Source organism: Henckelia pumila, chromosome 4 (assembly GCF_033568475.1).
Source record: "Henckelia pumila isolate YLH828 chromosome 4, ASM3356847v2, whole genome shotgun sequence".
Taxonomy (NCBI): domain Eukaryota; kingdom Viridiplantae; phylum Streptophyta; class Magnoliopsida; order Lamiales; family Gesneriaceae; genus Henckelia; species Henckelia pumila.
In genome coordinates this window covers 188137193-188156781 of record NC_133123.1, presented here as the reverse complement: position 1 = coordinate 188156781, position 19589 = coordinate 188137193, and the positions used below count along the sequence as shown (strand labels likewise).

General features: G+C 40.7%; 4 non-coding genes and 1 pseudogene across 4 annotated transcripts; all 5 read right to left on the bottom strand.

The window, feature by feature from the left end:
* Positions 1 to 5183: 5183 nt before the first annotated feature.
* Positions 5184 to 5302, bottom strand: LOC140868133 (5S ribosomal RNA). The gene has a single exon (XR_012145565.1). It is a non-coding gene; the product is annotated as a 5S ribosomal RNA (ribosomal RNA).
* Positions 5303 to 15704: 10402 nt separating this feature from the next.
* On the bottom strand, positions 15705 to 15823 carry LOC140869170 (5S ribosomal RNA). The gene has a single exon (XR_012146558.1). It is a non-coding gene; the product is annotated as a 5S ribosomal RNA (ribosomal RNA).
* A 403-nt stretch (positions 15824 to 16226) lies between these two features.
* Positions 16227 to 16345, bottom strand: LOC140870485 (5S ribosomal RNA). The gene has a single exon (XR_012147444.1). It is a non-coding gene; the product is annotated as a 5S ribosomal RNA (ribosomal RNA).
* A 401-nt stretch (positions 16346 to 16746) lies between these two features.
* On the bottom strand, positions 16747 to 16865 carry LOC140869141 (5S ribosomal RNA). The gene has a single exon (XR_012146530.1). It is a non-coding gene; the product is annotated as a 5S ribosomal RNA (ribosomal RNA).
* Positions 16866 to 17264: 399 nt separating this feature from the next.
* On the bottom strand, positions 17265 to 17386 carry LOC140869661 (5S ribosomal RNA; annotated as a pseudogene).
* Positions 17387 to 19589: the final 2203 nt, after the last annotated feature.

Below are 19589 nucleotides of genomic sequence, written 5' to 3'. Positions count from 1 at the left end.
AACTACTAAAAACTTTAAGCAATTAAAATTCACTAGCATGCAAAACTAAAAAAATTAACTGAGGAAATCAATGAGAAACAAGCCTTGGTATCGGTCGACTACACCCTTGATATTCATTCATTCAATCATCGATTCACTAAAATAATAATTAATCTTATCAAATATTCATCATCGGAAATTTAATTCCTGTTTCACCTTAATTTTAGTTAACTAGACAACAGCAGTCTAAGTTAACCCTTACCCCATAAACTAACCCAATACCAGCGATCAGATTTAAATCCACGATAGCATTCAAACTAGTGAAACTGATAAAGCTAGACAACCCATACACAAGCAGATGAATTTAGCCTAGTCAATTATTATTCCTACGATTTAACAAATTCAACAGTAGAAAATATTAATCATAGTTGCTTCACAAATCAGAGGTTTCAAACAATTACGGATTTGAATTCTAATTTAGCATTCGATTGTATAATGAAATCCTAAGATGGCCAATCTAAAAATCTCATACACAAGCATATCAATCAATTCAGAATAATTCTTGATACTTGATAAAAATCAAACATTAAAAATCAAAATCTCATGAATAAGTAAAATCAAGGGCTTCGTCTACATCAACCAAGTATTAAAGTTTTTAGCCAACAATACTCATGAATTCTCTACAAAAATTCATGAGAGAAAATAAAAATAAGAAAAGATAGATGAAAACCTAGCCGTCCACAGAGAGTTCTTCGCGTTCTAAGCGTGTAGAATCCTCTGATAATCTCCCTAAAACTGACTTAAAAATCAAATAAAAGTCTAGAGCCTTAATTAAAAGAGTTTCCAAAATTACAACTTTTTCCCGCAATAGACTCGCGCGCTCGATCAGAGAAAATGTTAGGATCGAGCGCGCAAAACTGGGCAACCTTCTGCCTCGAAAATTCCTTGATCTCGCTCGATCCGGGACTTCCACCCGATCGAGCGCAAAACATTTGAGAATCCTACTGTCTTGAAAATTTCATGACCGCGCTCGATCTGGGAAAATGCCAGGATCGAGCGCATGCTTTCATGATGAAAAATCTGCTTCGCTGCTTTCTTTGGACGCATGGACGCACTTCGATTTCTTTAATCAAAACAATGTAATTCCTACACAATGAGTAAAAACTAAGTTAAGAAGCTCAATGCATGACATAAAGTAAAACTAAAATAAAACATGAATAATGACACAAAATGCATGCAAAACACTTAACAAAGCGACACTAAAAATGCAAACAAAAAACTACTATCAGGAAGTTTTCAAAAATGGTCTGCCTAACAAAATAGGACTATTATGATCACCGTTTTTCATGTCTAGCACATAAAAATCGGCAGGAAAAACCAACTCATTCAGTTGCACTAACACATCTTCGACTACTCCCCTAGGATATGCATTAGACCTATCAGCTAATTGTATGACAATTCCAGTCTTATTCAATGGGCCAAGTTTCAAGGATGCATAAATAGAGTATGACATAACATTAATTGATGCTCCTAGATCTAACATGGATTTTTCAAGTCTAATATTTCCTATAGTACATGGGATGGAGAACATACCTGGATCCTTGCATTCGGCGGGTAATTTTCTTTGGATCACTGCAGATACATTCTCACCTAATTCCACTTTCTGACAACCCTTCAATGTCTGTTTCCTCTTTGCTGTGCACAACTCCTTCAAAAACTTTGCTTATCGAGGTACCTGTTTAATAGCATCTAGCAATGGAATATTAACCTCACATCTATGAAAAGTTTCATAGAGCTCCTTAATCCCCTCACCTTTCCTAGAGTCCTTAAGTTCTAAGGGAAAATGGGCAACAGGCTTATATTCAGATAAAGGACGGAACTTACCTCTTGGCGCTTCATCTTTGGATGCTTTTTCTTCACTTACCTTTTGCTCTTCTTCTTCTTTTAGCTTCTCTTTGGGCTCAACCTCAACTTCTTTCTCCTTCACCTTCATTCCTTCCCAGTTCTTAGAGTTATTGCACTTGCGTTCTCTCTTGGGTTCACCACAGTTTGAGATGGAAGACTGCTGGAATTTTGTGCTTCCAGCTTGTTGATTGTTGTAGCGAGCTGTCCCATTTGAGTAGTTAAGTTTTGGATACTTGCCCGGGTGTCCTGTTGGAAGGTCAAAGTGTTAGTTGCAAGATCCTTAACTATCTTTTCAAGAAACTCACCTGGTGTAGGAATTTGAGGGCGCTGCTGTTGTGGTTGAAAGGGTGGCCTAAAAGCTTGATTTTGCGGTGGAGCCTGAGGTCCAGGTTGATTTTTTTGTTGATTCCCGTATCTAAGATTGGGATGATCCTTCCAACCAGAATTGTACGTGTTGGAATACGGATCATACTTCCGTTGTGGTGGTCCAGGAAATCCGCCAGTAGCGTTTACCTATTCAACTGAGTCCTCTTGAAGTGTAGGACACATATCAGTGGCGTGTCCTATTGCAGCGCAGATGCCACATGCCTTCGCAGTCTGTCCATTCCCTACAGCCATGTGACGCACAAGAGTCGTTAATTCAATTAATTGCTGGTCAAGGGAAGAGAAATTTACCTCGTTGTTTCTCCTGGGTGCATGATCAATTATGTTGGTGCCAAATTGCTGAGAATTGGCAGCCATATTTTCTATTAAGTTCCTTGCTTGCACCGGAGTTTTGTCCACAAAAACTCCTCCACTAGCCGCATCCAGCATACTCCTGTCATGAGGTAGTAAACCTTCATAGCAATATTGAATTAAGAGTTTTTCACTTATCTGATGTTGCGGGCAACTAGCGCATAGCTTTTTGAACCGTTCCCAATACTCGTGAAGTGATTCCCCCGTCATCTGCTTGATTCCATAGATCTATTTCCTGATGTTTTCTGCTCTCGACGCTGGAAAATATTTTTCGAGAAAAATTGTTTTCATGTCAGTCAAGACTGTGATCGATCCAGAGGGCAAGTATTATAGCCAATCCTTAGCAGCACTCTTCAAAGAGAAAGGAAAGGCTCGAAGTTGGATCTGCTCCTCTGTTACTCCATGTGGTTTCATGCTGGTGCATACGACATGGAATTCCATCAAGTGCTTGTGAGGATCTTCACCTGCAATATCATGAAAAGAAGGCAACAAGTGAATTAATCCATATTTCAATTCGAATATAGCATTACTTTCTAAGGGGGAAAAAGTAATGCATAAGGGTTGCTGATTCAAATCTGGAGTGCCCAATTGTCTGAGGCTCAGGTTCGCATTAGCAGCCATCTCTTCTTCTTCTTGTCTTTTACGAGCTTCTCGCCTACACCTGTACAAAGTCCTTTCCATTTCCGGGTCGTAGGGGACTTCTTCTTCAGATGAAGAATCACCTGAAAGCATGAACGATGGGAGAGGTACTAGAGATAAAGAAGAGACAGAGAGAGAGATAAAAAAAAAATTAAAAAGAACACAAAAAAAAAATTTAACACCGATCCCCGGCAACGGCGCCAAAATTTGGTAGCGCTTATCGTGTACGCCCAAATTACCCGACTCACTCAGATAAATAAAAACATGCAGTAGTGTGAGTAGGGATCGTTCCCACGAGGAAAGGTAAAATTCCGTGTTCTTTAAAAATACGAAAATAGTGAAAATGGGGTTTTTGGTTTGAAATTTACTCAATTATGAATGCAATTCTATCAATTACCAAACACAATTAAATCACAACGGAAAATTCAATAAGAGACAAGCCTTGGTTTTGGTCAACTACACCCTTGATATCATTCGTTCGATCATCGATTATCTAAAAATATTTAATCATGTTGAATATTCATCATTGGAAATTAAATTCCTGTTTCACCTTAATTGTAGTTAACTAGACACAAGCGTTCTAAGATAACCCTTACCAATGAATTAACCTAATACAAGCGATTAGATTTAAACCCACGATAGCATGCAAACTAGTAAAACTGATAAATCTAGACAACCCATACACAAGCGGATGAATTTAGCCTAGTCAATTATTATCCCTACAATTCCTAATCTCACAAGCAGACGATTATTAATTGCAGTTGCTTCACAAATCAGATAATTCAAACAATTACGGATTCAAACTCCAATTTAGCAATAGATTTTATATAAGAATTATCAGGTGATCAAGCTAATAATCAAATATACAATCATGAAATAAATCAGAATAATTATTGATACTCAACAATAATCAAATTCTGTAAAACATAAATCTCACGAATAAATTAATCAAGGGTTTCGTCTTCCTTAACCAAGTATTAAGAACTAGCCAACACAATTCATGAAGAACAAAATAAAAATAATAATAAAAGGCAGAATTCTCAGAAAAAACCTAGTCTTTGCAAGAGATAAATCTTCCACTCCAATTGAAAGTCTGCGTCTTTTCTTTTTAAAACTTAATAAAAGACTTATATCTTGGCAACAAATTGTCCAAAGATAAGCCTAGGAATTAAAACCAGAGTTTCCAAAGCATAAAACTCTTCCAAAAATAAGTCTGCGCACGATGGCGCATGCGCACAATGGAATGGCGCGGGCGCGTGGCTTCTTCACATCTTGCATTCTTCAGAGTGGCGCGAGCGCGCCAAATTCCTGCGCGGGCGCTCCACTCCCACACATAAATTCCTTGTTTGCTACAGACCATCGCGTGGGCGCTAGGTATTACTGCTCGAGATCGCCTGATGTACGCTTTTCACAATATTCAGAGCGGCACGGGCGCGCGATATTGATGCGCGGGCGCGCCTTCGCTTCGTATTTTCTTCTTCTCTTCATCTTTCAAGTCTTGATCTTTGATTTTTCTTCCATTCTTTCTAGCTTAAATCCATCAAATCAAATCCAAGGCTCTTCTTGCCTTCATCCAACAAAAACAACATAACATCACATAATACCTACCAATCAAACACAAGATTCAAGCTAAATACTAAGCAATATAAGCGCATAAAATGCACTTATCAATACCTATAGTGCGTATATCGGTTAAAGAGACGGAGACGCTCAAATTCCAAAATGGAGATGGTCTTTCGGGGCATTTTTCCCGTATGTCGCGCTGGGACCCACTGAAGCGGCCCGCGTCACCCAGATCGCACGTTCACATCGTATGATTCAGTTTATTGCATCTTTTATATCCGCGGATTGGACTGAAAGAGTTGGAAATAGGATGGCGAGAAATCAAAAGAACAAGAAGTACGAGTAAGAAATTAATGAAAAAAGGGGTGCAACACGAGGACTTCCCAAAGGGTCACCCATCCTAGTACTGTTCTCGCCCAAGCACGCTTAAATTCGGAATTCTGATGGGATCCGGTGCATTAGTGCTGGTATGATCGCACCTAACAGTGAATGAATTCTTTCTTATTTTGTCTCTCGAATTGCGGATCGGAGGAACAGGAGCTGCAGTTTCAAACGGACATAACTTTCGATCGGCTAAGAGTTAAGGGAGCTTCAGCCTGCTCACGCAAAGCTCCTCTCGATACCTACAGCAAGTATCTCGGTCTAAGATACGGAGATGCTCAAATTACAACCCGGAGATGGTCATTCGTGGCGTTTTTCCCGTAGGACGCGCTGGGTGTTGGACACTGGCGAGTTCCCAGACCAATTACGATTGATACCCGGTGCAGCGGAAGTTTAAAAATTTTTCATGGAACGTTTCCATGGTATGGGTATCAACCGTTCATCGATTGAATTACGTGTGTGTAAAATTTAAATAACAATTAAATAAATTTTACCTCAAATCTCGCAACGAGATTAATGGACACCAACAGAACAATTCTGCTCTTGTTGTCTCTCCCTGGAACCGATGAACGCCTTCAATCAGGTCCACGAACAGAGGTTTAATCCCTCTGATAGATTGCACTAGAAAATCTATCAGAAGTTTTCTGCGAAGAGAATACACGAATCTGATTCGTTATTCCTTACTGCGATTCAAAATCACAGACCGGAATTTTCTCGGGCAGAGCAAGGAAGGGGACGGCCGATTATCACTTTGAGAGGCTAGGGTTTTCGATTTTTGCTTCTCAAAATAATGAGCTATCGTGTGTAATTTCTGTACTGAAATAACTTATTTATAATGCAGGCCACTAACACCTTAGGGCCCATTAGTCATAAGCTGGGGCCCGACAAGCAAAGCCCGCTCGTTCAGAAATTAATATAAAATTCATCGTGACTCCGATTGATGAAACGATTTCACCAATGTGCACAGAAACCATTTCTGCACGTTTTAAAGTCAAAATAAATTTTCCTGAATCCGAATTCAGTGGTTTCCAAAAATGTCCATCCCTATGTCATTTTAGGAAATCCTACTCCCTTACTCTTATTTAAGAAGTCCAACTCCTTAGTTCATTAAATTTAACTCTTTAAATTTAACTATCTCAACGGGGATTAAAACTCCATTACACTGTGTGACCCTCAATGGTTCAGGGATACAGCTAGCCGTGGGCTCACAACTCCTTGTGACTCGGAACAACACTTTCCGACTTGCCCAACGAATCATGGTAAAGCGCCTAGCAACATCGCCCCATGATTCCCTAGGTATCACTGATAGTGCCTACAAGAACCAGTAGATTTTGGTTAACGTACAGTACGGTCCCTTCATACATATATCCCGATCGAATCAACAACCATTGGTATATCGAGAGTCGCTCAAGATTCGATAACTATGCAATGCATCTTGAAGATCAAATTAGTGACATCGCATGTGCTACTAAGAAACCATTTCTTAAATCACATCAAGTACTCTGGCCAGAGATTTGTCACACTAATATCTCCTCAGATCGCATAGGATATCCACACTCGCAAGTATGTGGTGAATCCTTGACAACAATGCATTGACTCCTATATGTGTCGTAACTGTACCCAATCTCGACACCTGATGACCCCCTCAGAGTCGGTAAACGAGTCAAAGCACAGTACTAGCATATAGAGTCTCCATGATGTTTCAAGTCGTAAGGACTAATGGTGTACAACCAAAACCGCGGACTTTTATCCACTCGATAAGTGATAACCACTTGGAAAGTCCGGATAGGGTAGTTCGACTATTCATCCTATGAATATCCATTTGCATGCTTCGAACATCTCCATGTTCCCTACCAATGAAACGTGGTACTCCGCATCGCAAATGCTAGTCTCAAACTCGAGCGATCCTTATCCTTATTATCGGACGGCTCAATCGACTAGGAACGGTTTTAGAATATACAGTGACTATAAGATGTATTTCATGATAGACATCTCCATGTTCTACCACATCTTACATACACTATAGTATATTCAAGGTCTTTATCAAACAACAATAGTATATCATAATATAACAATATGAAGTAATATAAAGTCATTGCCATAAAAGTGTAAATAATATTAAACAAAAGATTGTTTATACAAAGAGTCAACAAAGCCCATAGCCACACAGTTGGCTCACTGGGCACCCACTCTTACAATCTCCCACTTGCCCTATAGCCAACTAGTCATACTACGTAGACCCATTGCTTCGCGATGTTTGTCAAACAATGGTCCTGGAAAAGGCTTAGTAAGTGGATCAGCGATATTGTCTGCAGAGGCCACTCGTTCGACACTGATGTCTCCTCTTTCCACAATCTCCCGGATTATGTGGTATTTCCTCAGTACGTGTTTGGATCTTTGATGAGACCTTGGTTCCTTTGCTTGAGCAACGGCACCCGTGTTGTCGCAGTACACCGGGACTGGACCAACAAATTCAGGAATGACGCCCAACTCTTGGACGAAATTCCTCATCCAAACGGCCTCTTTAGCAGCAGCTGATGCTGCAATGTATTCAGCCTCAGTGGTGGAATCCGCTGTGGTGTCCTGCTTGGAACTCTTCCAAGAGACAGCACCGCCATTGAGCATGAACACAAATCCAGAGGTTGACTTCGAGTCATCCACATCACTTTGGAAGCTAGAGTCGGTATAGCCTTCCAGTTTGAGTTCTCGTCCTCCATAAACCATGAACATATTCTTAGTCCTTCGCAAGTACTTAAGAATGTCCTTCACGGCTTTCCAATGCATCTGACCAGGATTAGACTGATATCTGCTCGTGACACTCAGAGCAAATGCTACATCCGGTCTGGTAGATATCATCCCATACATGATACTACCTATAGCTGACGCATATGGTACATGTGTCATATTCTCTATCTCTGCATCAGTCTTGGGACACATAGACTTGGATAGAGAAACTCCATGACACATGGGTAGATGTCCTCTCTTGGACCCATCCATTGAAAACCGTTTCAATATGGTATCGATGTAGGTTGATTGAGTGAGTCCTATCATTCTCTTAGATCTATCCCTATAGATCTGTATCCCAAGAATGTAGGATGCCTCACCCAAATCCTTCATCGAAAATCTACCTGATAACCATATCTTTGTTGACTGCAACATCCCTACATCATTCCCAATGAGTAGGATGTCATCAACATAAAGTACTAAGAATGTCACCGCATCCTTAACTACTTTCTTGTACACGCAAGGTTCCTCCGGGTTCTTGATGAAACCAAAGTCTTTAATTGTTTCATCAAATTTCTGGTTCCAACTTCTTGATGCTTGTTTTAGACCATAAATTGATCTCTGAAGCTTGCATACCTTATGCTCGCTTCCCATGGATGTGTACCCCTCAGGCTGCTTCATATAGATTTCTTCCTTAATGTCTCCATTAAGAAAAGCAGTCTTCACATCCATTTGCCATATCTCATAGTCATACCATGCAGCTATGGCAATAAGGATTCTTATGGACTTGAACATTGCAACTGGTGAAAAGGTTTCGTCATAGTCAACTCCTTGCCTTTGAGTATAACCTTTAGCCACCAATCGCGCCTTGTAGGTCAATACCTTACCATCAGGCCCAAGCTTTCTTTTGTAGATCCATTTACACCCTATTGGAACAATTCCATCGGGAGGATCCACTAAAGTCCAGACTTGGTTAGTATGCATCGAATCCAATTCTGACTGCATAGCTTCAAGCCATAAATTCGAATCCGCATCAGAAATTGCTTCCTTGAAGCTTCTTGGATCACATCCAATGTCGGGTTCATCTTGACCCTCTTCAAGAAGAAGACCATATCGAACTGGAGGTCTAGAAGTCCTCTCGGATCTTCTAGGTGCAGGCGTGTCCAGCAATGGTTCCTGAGGTGTGGGATCGTTATTTTGTATTTCGGGTTCTTCTCGAACTTCTTCGAGTTCCATCATCTCGCCTTTCTTATCCAATAAGAACTCCTTCTCCAAGAAGGTGGCATTCCGTGAAACAAACACCTTTGTTTCAGCAGGATAATAGAAATAATATCCGATTGAATTCTTCGGATACCCCACAAAATAACACAAGCTGGATCGACTATCCAACTTATCTCCCACTGTCCGCTTCACGTAAGCTGGACATCCCCAAATCCTCAAGTACGAATACTTAGGAGCTTTGCCATTCCATAACTCGTATGGTGTTTTGTCCACTGCTTTAGTGTGGACGTTGTTCAACAACAATACCGCCGTTTCAAGCGCATAGCCCCAAAACGAAGGTGGAAGCTCAGTGAAGCTCATCATAGATCGAACCATGTCCAACAAAGTTCGATTACGACGCTCCGATACACCATTAAGCTGTGGTGTCATAGGAGGAGTCCACTGAGAGAGAATCCCATTCTCTTTCAGATAGTCCAAAAACTCGGTACTCAAGTATTCTCCACCTCGATCCGATCGAAGTGCTTTAATACTTTTACCCAGCTTGTTTTCTACTTCAGCCTTGAATTCTTTGAACTTTTCAAATGCTTCAGACTTATATTTCATTAAATATAAATACCCATACCTTGAATAATCATCAGTAAAGGTAATGAAGTAGGTGTGGCCATGTTGAGTCCCTACTCTAAATGGACCACAAACATCTGTATGGATCAAATCCAACAGATTTTGACTACGCTCAGGTTTCCCCTTAAAAGGGGATTTAGTCATTTTCCCTTTTAGGCAGGATTCACAAGTAGGTAGAGAGTTAATATCAGACATATCAAACATGCCCTCTCCACTAGCTTGTTCATCCTCCTTGAGGAAATATGACCTAGTCTAGCGTGCCAAAGGTTTGCCGGGTTTTGACTATCGTTTTTCCTTTTGTTTGTTGTCGCCGGTTTGTCAATACAATTTACTGGAACGTCTTTTAGTTTTAAATTATATAGATCGTTTTCAAGTTGTCCATTTCCAATTAAACATTCATTCTTGTAAATACTGCAAATCCCATTCACAAAATTACAAGAATAACCATCTCTATCAAGCATAGAAATAGAAATAATGTTTTTAATTAAATCTGGCACAAATAAAACATCTCTCAACAATAATTTAAAACCATTCTGCAAAATCAAACAAACATCTCCAATGGCCGTAGCTTCAACTCTGGAACCATTCCCGAGCCTCAGCTGGGTCTCACCCATTCTAAGCCTGCGACTTCTTGTCATCACCTGCAAATCATTGCAAATGTGAGAACCACATCCGGTATCCAATACCAAGAAGTTGTATTAAGTGACATGTTTATTTCGATATAGAACATACCCTTTGCAGTTCCCAACTGCTAAAGATACTCCTTGCAGTTGCGCTTCCAATGACCCGGCTTCTTGCAGTAATGGCAAACATCCTTGGATTTTCCATCGTTTGAAGCCTTTGTCTTTTGCTTCTTCTCGGGTTCCACTTTCTTGGGTGGGGCAGAACGTTTCTTGCCCTTCATACTTGGCCCCTTCTTAGCAGAAGATGAGGAGCCCACCAAGAAAGCTGGCTTATCCTTCTTAAGTGTGGATTCATATGTAACGAGCATATTGACCATCTCTTCAAGGGTGGCCTCTATCTTGTTCATATTAAAATTTATCACGAATCCATCAAATGAAGAAGGAAGAGATAGAAGCAGCAAGTCCACATTGAGTTCATGCTCCAACACCAAATCAAGGGTCGCTAACTTCTGTATGAGCCAAATCACTCGTACCCCATGATCACGGACCGAAGTCCCTTCACGCATGCGGCACGTCATCAACTCCTTAACAGTAGAGAACCTTTCAGCCCTCGACTGAGCCCCAAAAAGTTCCTTGAGTTGCGTGTGAATGTCAGCAGCATTCACCGTGTCCTCAAATCGCCTCTGGAGTTCATCAGACATCGAGGCTTGCATATAGCATTTGGTCTTGATGTCATGGTCGCACCATGCATCAAGTTTGGCCAATTCCTCCGGACTTATGTCAGCTGGTGCTTCCTTCGGAGGTGCTTTCTCTAACACGTAGAGCATTTTCTCCGAAGTTAAGACAATCTTCAACTTCCGGAACCATTCCGTATAGTTGGCGCCAGTCAGCTTGTTTTGTTCGAGGATCGAGAATAAAGGATTTCGCGAATTCATTGTATGAAATACTGAAAAGGAAAAACAGACATATATCAATGATTGTTTAACAATTTACTAAGACATAAAATAGGCGAATTTAATTTTATGAATCTCACTCCCACTATTTTAACGATTTCACCACCCTCTAGTGAAAACGGGAAACTTTTTCCTTAGTGAGAACATGGAGTCCAATTGACAAACTTATGGTCCCGAATAATATCAGCCAACCATAATTCTCAAAAGGTAGAGCCCAATTGCTTCCAAAGCAACCCCATGTATTTACCTCATGTCCAATAAGGGCCCAATAATATGACGCCGTTTAAAGTGACATGTCAAGATGACCCATCAATATTAAGTTGTGATGGACGGTCGCCATGTGGATCCCCCAATAATATGAGCCGATCCCATGGGAGTTCCACCCAACTTACAACATTTGTCGATCCAATGTACAGCTTTCCGACGGACGGGCCCCCCCAATAATATGAGCCGGACCGTATCCGCGGGTAGCATCACATACATTGACCGTTGATGGAAGGTAGGAACATTTAAACAATATTTAAATTTCCTTTATTTATCTTGATATAAATTTTAAATCATATTTAAAATGAGGGATTTTTATTTATAAAAATATTTGTCTCATCATATTTAATTTATTGCATGCATTGCCGGATTCACGCAATTTATGTCTAAACATGCATACAATCATAATATCACATATTATATAGGATGATCGATTCCATTTCTAATTGACCCGTGGTTGCCAATCACGGGTCTTAGTCCAATCCTAGGTAATATGCAGTATGCAAATGCAATCCTATTACATATGCTTCCAATTTACATTTCTTCAGTCTTCATTGTCTGCTGGGCCCACCATCTTCAAATCTTGATCTCCCACTATATCTAATGTATTTACAATAAATAACAATGACAAGTAGGGGATACATTTTTAGGGGGTGGGAACGGGCTATAAACCAAGCCCACTTTTATTACATATGACATTCATATCGGGCCATAAACCAGGCCCATTAATAAAACCAACAACAATAAAGACAAAATGTAAATTCCTAACATACACCTACAAAATTGGTCATGGCAATCGATCATCCTTATCCAATAACATTTAATTCAAAATTAATTTATTGGATAACATGCTGTGGCAATTCAAATTTAAACAAGATAAAATCATATTTTATATATAAAATCACATTTCACATATAAAATCATATTTTATCTCCATATCAAATAAAATCATATTTTATCTATAAAATCCAATTTTACAAATAAAATCATATTTTATCTAATATATCATAAGATCATATCTTATCATCAATTGTACCAAAATAATTGATTTCAAAATTCAATTTACGGATAAAATATTAAAATTTTCCAAAAATTCAAATTTATCCAAAATCAATTTTAAAATTTACGGACTCGAACAATTCGATCCGAAATCTCGTGAACCAATCAAAAACAATTTTTGACCGGACCAAAAATAAAATTTTAAATATTAAAATTAAAAATATAATTTTTCCCGCGGGCCGCCCGGGACACTCCCGGGCCGGCCCGCACCCGGGGCGCGGGCCGGGGGCAGCCCGGCTGCCCCCTTAGGGCAGCAACGTTTGCTGCCCTGGCGGCGCCTGGCGCCGCCGCTGGGCGGCGCCGTGCGTCGCCCTGGGCGGCGCCGAGCGCCGCCCCTGGGCGGCGACGGTCGCCGCCCTGGGCGGCGCCGTGCGCCCCCTTTGGGCGGCGCCGTGCGCCGCCCGGGGCAGCAACAATTGCTGCCCCACCGGGCAGCGATCCAATCGCTGCCCGGGTTTTGCCCCGAAAAAAAAATTTTTATTTAAAAATATTTATTTTGTTTCATAAACCGAGACTCAAAAATTTTGTACAATTGATTAATTCAATCGATTGATCTGAGCAACCTGGCTCTGATACCACTGTTGGACACTGGCGAGTTCCCAGACCAATTACGATTGATACCCGGTGCAGCGGAAGTTTAAAAATTTTTCATGGAACGTTTCCATGGTATGGGTATCAACCGTTCATCGATTGAATTACGTGTGTGTAAAATTTAAATAACAATTAAATAAATTTTACCTCAAATCTCGCAACGAGATTAATGGACACCAACAGAACAATTCTGCTCTTGTTGTCTCTCCCTGGAACCGATGAACGCCTTCAATCAGGTTAAACGAACAGAGGTTTAATCCCTCTGATAGATTGCACTAGAAAATCTATCAGAAGTTTTCTGCGAAGAGAATACACGAATCTGATTCGTTATTCCTTACTGCGATTCAAAATCACAGACCGGAATTTTCTCGGGCAGAGCAAGGAAGGGGACGGCCGATTATCACTTTGAGAGGCTAGGGTTTTCGATTTTTGCTTCTCAAAATAATGAGCTATCGTGTGTAATTTCTGTACTGAAATAACTTATTTATAATGCAGGCCACTAACACCTTAGGGCCCATTAGTCATAAGCTGGGGCCCGACAAGCAAAGCCCGCTCGTTCAGAAATTAATATAAAATTCATCGTGACTCCGATTGATGAAACGATTTCACCAATGTGCACAGAAACCATTTCTGCACGTTTTAAAGTCAAAATAAATTTTCCTGAATCCGAATTCAGTGGTTTCCAAAAATGTCCATCCCTATGTCATTTTAGGAAATCCTACTCCCTTACTCTTATTTAAGAAGTCCAACTCCTTAGTTCATTAAATTTAACTCTTTAAATTTAACTATCTCAACGGGGATTAAAACTCCATTACACTGTGTGACCCTCAATGGTTCAGGGATACAGCTAGCCGTGGGCTCACAAATCCTTGTGACTCGGAACAACACTTTCCGACTTGCCCAACGAATCATGGTAAAGCGCCTAGCAACATCGCCCCATGATTCCCTAGGTATCACTGATAGTGCCTACAAGAACCAGTAGATTTTGGTTAACGTACAGTACGGTCCCTTCATACATATATCCCGATCGAATCAACAACCATTGGTATATCGAGAGTCGCTCAAGATTCGATAACTATGCAATGCATCTTGAAGATCAAATTAGTGACATCGCATGTGCTACTAAGAAACCATTTCTTAAATCACATCAAGTACTCTGGCCAGAGATTTGTCACACTAATATCTCCTCAGATCGCATAGGATATCCACACTCGCAAGTATGTGGTGAATCCTTGACAACAATGCATTGACTCCTATATGTGTCGTAACTGTACCCAATCTCGACACCTGATGACCCCCTCAGAGTCGGTAAACGAGTCAAAGCACAGTACTAGCATATAGAGTCTCCATGATGTTTCAAGTCGTAAGGACTAATGGTGTACAACCAAAACCGCGGACTTTTATCCACTCGATAAGTGATAACCACTTGGAAAGTCCGGATAGGGTAGTTCGACTATTCATCCTATGAATATCCATTTGCATGCTTCGAACATCTCCATGTTCCCTACCAATGAAACGTGGTACTCCGCATCGCAAATGCTAGTCTCAAACTCGAGCGATCCTTATCCTTATTATCGGACGGCTCAATCGACTAGGAACGGTTTTAGAATATACAGTGACTATAAGATGTATTTCATGATAGACATCTCCATGTTCTACCACATCTTACATACACTATAGTATATTCAAGGTCTTTATCAAAACAACAATAGTATATCATAATATAACAATATGAAGTAATATAAAGTCATTGCCATAAAAGTGTAAATAATATTAAACAAAAGATTGTTTATACAAAGAGTCAACAAAGCCCATAGCCACACAGTTGGCTCACTGGGCACCCACTCTTACACTGGGACCCACCGAAGCGGCCCGCGTCACCCAGATCGCACGATCACATTAAGTCTATTGCATCTTTTCTATCCGAGGATTTGACTGAAAGAGTCGGAAATAGGACGGCGAGGAATCGGAAAAATAAGAAGTACGAGTAAGAAAAAAAAAATTCTAATGGGATCCGGTGCATTAGTGCTGGTATGATAGCACCCAACATTGAATGAATTCTTTATTGTTTTGTCTCTCGAATTGCGGATCGGAGGAACAGGAGCAGCAGTTTCAAACGGACATAACTTTCGATCTGCTAAGAGTTACGAGAGCTTCAGCCTGCTCACGCGAAGCTCTTCTCGATACCTACAGCGCGTATCTCGATCTAAGAGACGGAGAAGCTCAAATTCAAACCCGGAGATGGTCTTTGGGGGCATTTTTCCCGTAGGGCGCGCTGGGACCCACCTAAGTGGCCTGCGTCACCCAGATCGCACGTTCACGTCATGTGATTCAGTCTATTGCATCTTTTCTATCCGCGGATTTGACTGAAAGAGTCGGAAATAGGACGGAGAGGAATCGGAAGAACAAAATGTACGAGTAAGAAAAAAAGAAACTAATATAAAAAGGAGTGCAACACGAGGACTTCCCGGGGGGTCACCCATCCTAGTACTGTTCTTGCCGAAGCACGCATAACTTTGGAGTTCTGATGGGATCCGGTGCATTAGTGCTGGTATGATTGCTCCCAATTGTGAATGAATTATTTATTGTTTTGTCTCTCGAATTGCGGATCGGAGGAACAGGAGCTGCAGTTTCAAACGGACATAACTTTCGATTTGCTGAGAGTTATGGGAGCTTCAGCCTGCTCACGCGAAGCTCTTCTCAATACCTACAGCGCGCATCTCGGTCTAAGAGACGGAGAAGCTCAAATTCAAACCCAAAGATGGTCTTTGGGGGCATTTTTCCCGTAGGGCGCGCTGGGACCCACCGAAGTGGCTCGCGTCACCCAGATCGTACGTTCACGTCGTGTGATTCAGTCTATTGCATATTTTCTATCCGCGGATCTGACTTAAAGAGTCGGAAATACGACGGAGAGGAATCGGAAGAACAAGATGTACGAGTAAGAAAAAAAAGAAACTAATAAAAAAAAGGGGTGCAACACGAGGACTTCCCAGGGGGTCACCCATCCTAGTACTGCTCTTGCCCAAGCACGCATAACTTTGGAGTTCTGATGGGATCCGGTGCATTAGTGCTGGTATGATCGCACCCAAAAAAGAATGAATTCATTATTTTGTTGTCTCTCGAATTGCGGATCAGAGGAACAGGAGCTGCAGTTTCAAACGGACATAACTTTCGATCACCTGGGAGTTACTGAAGCTTTAGCCTGCTCACGCGAAGCTCCACTCGATACTTATAGCGCGTATATCGGTTAAAGAGATGGAGACGCTCAAATTCCAAAATGAAGATGGTCTTTCGGAGCATTTTTCCCATACGTCGCACTGGGACCCACTGAAGCGGCCCGCGTCACCCAGATCGCACGTTCACATCGTATGATTCAGTATATTGCATCTTTTCTATCCGCGGATTGGACTAAAAGAGTCGGAAATAGGACGACGAGGAATCGAAAGAACAAGAAGTACGAGTAAGATAAAAAGAAATTAATGAAAAAAAGGGTGCAACACGAGGACTTCCCAAGAGGTCACACATCCTAGTTCTGCTCTCGCTAAAGCACGCTTAACTTCGGAGTTCTGATGGGATCCGGTGCATTAGTGCTGGTATGATCGCACCCAACAGTGAATGAATTCTTTATTGTTTTGTCTCTCGAATTGCGGATCGGAGGAACAGGAGCTGAAGTTTCAAATGGACAAAACTTTCGATCGGCTAAAAGTTACGGGAGCTTCAGCCTACTCACGCGAAGCTCCTCTCGATACCTACAGCAAGTATCTCGGTCTTAGAGACGGAGACGCTCAAATTACAACCCGAAGATGGTCTTTCGTGGCGTTTTTCCCGTTGGGCGCGCTGGGACCCACCGAAGCGGCCCGCGTCACCTAGATCGCATGTTCACGTCGTGTGATTAAGTCTATTGCATCTTTTCTATCCGCGGATTGGACTGAAAGAGTCAGAATAGGACAGCGAGGAATCGGAAAAACAAGAAGTACGAGTAAGAAAAAAATAAATTAATGAAAAAGGGGTGCAACACGAGGACTTCCGAGGAGGTCACCCATCCTGGTACTGCTCTCGTCCAAGCACGCTTAACTTCAGAGTTATGATGGGATCCAATGCATTAGTGTTGTTGGTATGATCGCACCCAACAGTAAATGAATTCTTTATTGTTTTGTATCTCAAATTGCGGATCGGAGGAACAGGAGCTGCAGTTTCAAACGGACATAACTTTCGATCTGCTGAGAGTTACGGGAGTTTCAGCTTGCTCACGCCAAGCTCTTCTTGTAATGCCCCAAAAATTAATTATCGAATTAATTAGCAATTAAAATAATTATTGAGTTGATGAAATAATTATTATTGCTAATGAGATTATAGAGTGTATTTATAAAATACACATATCAATTAATCAATGAATTTGACTATTTCTGGATATCTGGTATTATTTGGCATTTTGAAATAATTATTGAGATATTGAAATAAAAATAATTATTTATGCCGGATAAATTGATTTGGAGAATATTTGACTGAGTTCACTGGTCAGAGTCTAAGTTGGACTTTTATTTTAATTTGAAAAATTATGAGTTCAATTGACTGGTCCAAGTCAATAATTTCGGATAATGATTTTAATAGATTTTGGGTTTGTGTACTAGAAAAATATCAGATTGAGGATTAATTTTACCAATTGTGTATCAAATAAATTAGTCCGAGATCCGAAAATATCGGGTTACTATAAATAGAAATACTCACACTGAGAAAACACGGATCAAGATTTTTTCCCCAATTTTTCCCATTTTCTCGACTTTACTGTAGCAGCTGTTGTTTTTTATTTTTCCGGCCATTCACCGGAGACCCGATCAATGATCTGAAAGGTAAGATTGTATCCAAGATCAAGATGAATCTATTGGTATAAAGAAATCGAAAATCCAACGGTTGGATCGCCGGGAAAATGAGAAATAACAGACGAGTTCTGCACAGAATTTTTGTGGGTACTGTAGAAGTCCACGTTTTTGATTTTTTTTTGGACATTCACCGGAGCTCCGATCAAAGATCCAGTCGGTCACTTTGTAGCCAACATCAAGAAAAAGCTATTGTTGTAAAAAAATCGATGATCGGACGGTTGAATCGCTGGAAAATTGACGTAGAACAGACGAAATTCGCGCAGGTACTATTCATCATCTTCTTCGTCGGAAAATTCGCGATTCGAGCTCATTTTTGTTGGTTTTAAGGCTATTAATCGATGCTATGAGGTGTGTAGAACATTTCCCAACCATAACCCGTCTGTTTTAGACCATTTCAGGCCAAGATCGGAGCTCAAAGACTTCGCCGGCGCCGCCCTGTTTTTCTCCGATCTACGGCGCGTCGGAACTCCATTCCGGGCGTGGCTTAGATGGTTGAGATCGTCTCATCAAGCTCAACAACCCTGCCAAATTTCATAATTTTTGGAGAAGTTTTGCATCGCCGCCGCCGGACCGCCTCGTCGCCGCCATCTTCTCCGGCGAGCCACCGGATTTCGACATATTACCCAATTTTGATCGTGTCGACGTGATGAATTCAAATATCCAAGTTTCGAGTTGAGATTCGAAACCGTGAAGCGGTGAGAACACAATAAAGTTTGCAATTTAGCGGTCAAAGTTTGACCAAAGTTGACCAAAGTTGACTTTTTGTATATTATGTGATTTTTCGCAGATTGGAAGCCATTCGAGGATAATTAGAGGTAGAAATCAGCAGTCTAGGGATTTGAGCTTTTCCAGATTTGGAAAACTGAGGTATGAGCTGATGTTGATTTCGAAGGGAATGAACACTCGAGCGAGATTGAGATTCTCGAGTTCCCGTTAAAATTACATACTTGCATGATTATTTGATAGTGATTGAATATATGCTCTTATATGATTTTGTATGAGCTAATAATTTAATTGATTAATTTTTGATATGAATTGAAAGACATGAATTTGTTTATATGATTTTGATTTGGAATATTGATGCATTTATTTGATCGAAAAACATGATTTTGCTTATTTGAAATTAATTCAATGAGTTTCGATATTATATTCATGATTTTGAATATATGAATTGAATGAGATGACATCTACGATATTTTGATGTCTGAATAAAGAGATTTGTTGTTTTAATTTGATTTAATTGCATCTGAATCATGTGCATTCATCTTGAGCCTAAATCCTTGATTTTGAAATGGGCTGAGTTGCCCCGATGCGAATTAGACGATTTGGGAGCTATATTTGAGTGGCCTAGGTTGTTGAGTTACGCCTAGAGACCCGAATACTCATTATAGTTGCACCAAAGTCTAGAGGTTTGAGACACGTGACACCACCTCGAGCGGGAGAGTCGGTGA